The following is a 2,900-nucleotide window of genomic DNA, read 5'->3' as shown; positions in this document are numbered from 1 at the left end:
ATGGAGGGCTCCATATGTTTGCAATCCACTTCACACTGCTCTTGTAAAGAAGCAATTGATGGGTGTTTTCCATGTTGGCTTTTTTTTAACTTTAAACAAAATTTTATTACACAAAGGTTGTCACATAATTGGATACTTCTCTACTTTGTACAGTTACTCTCACTCCACAGAAAGGTTGCTCTGACCTCTCGTCTGGTGACACAAGTGCCACAGTCCTGACCAGCAGGACTGCCTCAGTGATGCAATTTGAAAGCAGGACACTGGTATATGGCTCTTGCACCCAGTATCAGGAATGTACAAATGTCTTTATTCAAAAATACAAAATAAATTGTTTGTAGACATGGACAATGACAGCAGTAAACCATTATGTATTGTCAATGGGAACCAGTAACTGATGGTTATAGTGATCTGCCAGCCTTCTCTTCATTCTCTTCAGGGGCTTCAATGAAGGTATCGGTGAGGAACTTGCCTCGAGCTTCCTGTCACAGTTCATTGGTAAGGGCAAAGTGCTATTCTAGGAATTAGGACATGCCACCTCCCATTCCTCCTCCGATTCCCCCTCCCATTCCCCCCATTGAGCCCATTCCAGGGTCTTTCTCTTCTTTAGGAATTTCGGTCACTACAGCTTCTGCTGTCGTTAGCAAGGAGGCCACCCCAGCAGCATCCAGTAAAGCAGTTCTTATGACCTTTGTTGGATCAATGATTCCCTTTTCCACCATGTTCACAAATTCCCTGAGCATAGCATCATACCCAACTTCCGAGGAACTCTGCAGAATCTTCGCAACTATCAAAGACCCTTCAACATCTGCATTCTTAGCAATAGTTATCACGGGAATTCTGAGTGCTCTTTTAATAATGTCTATACCTATTTTCTGATCCTCATTAGAAGGCTTTAGGGAATCCAAGGCTGGGATGCAATGAAACAGAGCTCAGCCCCCTCCTGGCACAATGCCTTCTTCAACAGCTGCACGTGTGGCATTGAGAGCATCTGTAACTTTGTCTTTCTTCTCATTCACCTCAACATCGCTTGTTCCTCCAACTTCAATACAGCTACTTCATCTGAGAGCTTGGCGATCTGCTCGTTCAGCTTCTCCTTTTTGTATTCACTAGTGGTGATGCTGAGCTGCTCAGTGATCTCCTGAATGCGTTTCTCAATTTGAGCCTTGTCATCTTTTCCTTTCAAAAGCATGGCATCATCTTTAGTGACAATGACCACTCCAACTTTTCCTAAGTCATGAGCTTGAACATCTTCAAGGTTTAGATTCAACTCCTCTTCTCCAAATACCGCAGCACCAGTAGCAATAGCCGTATCTTTAAGCTGGTTCTTCCTGTTGTCCCCAAACTTTGGAGCTTTGACGGCCACAACCTGAAGATCCACTTTCAGCCTGTTCAAGACCAGTGTGCTTAGAGTTTCCCCATCAACATCCTCAGCAATGATGCCCAAGGGCTTCCGATGAGCCTTGGCAATTTCCAGAGCAGGTACGATGGATTGGACACTAGAAATCTTTTCACTCAACAGAACTTAGGAATCTTGGAATTCACATTTCTGACCTTTTGATGTGTTAATAAAATATGGGGAAATATATCCTCTGTCAAACTTCATGCCTTCAATAATTTCTAACTCATCATTCAGGGTTTTCCCATCCTTCACTGTGATGATGCCCTTCCTTCCCACCTTCTTCATTGCATCAGAAATGATGTTTCCAATGTCTTTGTCTCCATTTGCAGAAATTGTAACAACCTAAGCAATTTCTTCAGGGGTTGTCACAGGTTTAGATTTTTTTTCAGTTCAGCTATTACAGCATAAACAGCCAACATCACACTTCTCTGGATGTCTGCTGGGTTACCCATTTGCTGATCTTCTGAAAGCCCTCCTTGGCAATAAAACACGCCAGAACGGTAGCAGTGGTAGTGCCATCCCCGGCCTCTTCATTTGTGTTATTGGCAATATCTTGAACAAGTTTGGCTCCGATATTTTTGTATTTGTCCTTTAAATCAGTTGACTTTGCAACAGTGATCCCATCTTTTGTTACTTTGGGACTTCTCCAGCTCTGTTCAATAATCACTGTTCTACACCTTGAAGCATTAAGGCTCAAGCATCCTCGCCAAATTTTACATCTTTGGCATAGGCTCAAGTGAGATGAGGAGCCAGTGCCCGGGACACTTGTCTCATCTGGCGAAGGACTGTGGGCAGTCGAAGCATTTATATGGGGCGGCGGCTGGAGTGCATGAAGCAAAGCAGGTCGTTGGCAGCGAGTGAGGGACCAAGCCTTCCATGTTGTTTTGAACCTTGCTGGCTACTTCAATATCTTCGTAGTCACTGAGAAACTCAAGATCAATCAGTACTGGCTTGGGATAGATAGCAGTAGGCCTTCAGAGGTCTTTTCCACTCTCTGTAAAATGACTTCATTGCTGAATGGCAAGCTTGATTTGGAAAATCATCTGGAAGAACAGTAAAAATAACAATTAAAAATTTTTTCAAAAATCATTATGCAGGTGGAATAAGGCACTCATTGAATAAAAATCACAGTGTCTAAACAGGGCACCTCCTTTCACATACCATGTCCTGGCAAGTCAGCACATTGAGGTCTCATAAGCATAAACTTTTGTTTGTTGGCTTTGTCTAGATAAAGCATTGGGATTTGTTGTTCTCTTTCAGGTTCTCTTTTGTTGAGACTTCCTCAAGCTACAATAGTACTTTTTCTTCTATATAAATCCAAATCTAAAACATAATTAGCAGAACTTTAAAAATCTGCTGAGATTAGTAGCTATAACAGTTTGTTAGAGTTAGATTTGGTTTGGGTATTTTTTCAGAGTCTTGCTGTGTCAGTCTAGGTCAGACTGGCATGAAAAAAAATAATTCTTCTTTAATCTCCTGATGACTTTAAGATTAACACCTG

General features: G+C 42.1%; 1 pseudogene; it reads right to left on the bottom strand.

Annotated features, from left to right (window-relative positions):
- Positions 1–521: 521 nt before the first annotated feature.
- LOC101993623 lies at positions 522–2,203 on the bottom strand (annotated as a pseudogene).
- Positions 2,204–2,900: the final 697 nt, after the last annotated feature.

The sequence above is a fragment of the Microtus ochrogaster genome, chromosome 16, assembly GCF_000317375.1.
Source record: "Microtus ochrogaster isolate Prairie Vole_2 chromosome 16, MicOch1.0, whole genome shotgun sequence".
NCBI lineage: Eukaryota > Metazoa > Chordata > Mammalia > Rodentia > Cricetidae > Microtus > Microtus ochrogaster.
This window is presented reverse-complemented; position numbering and strand designations above follow the sequence as displayed.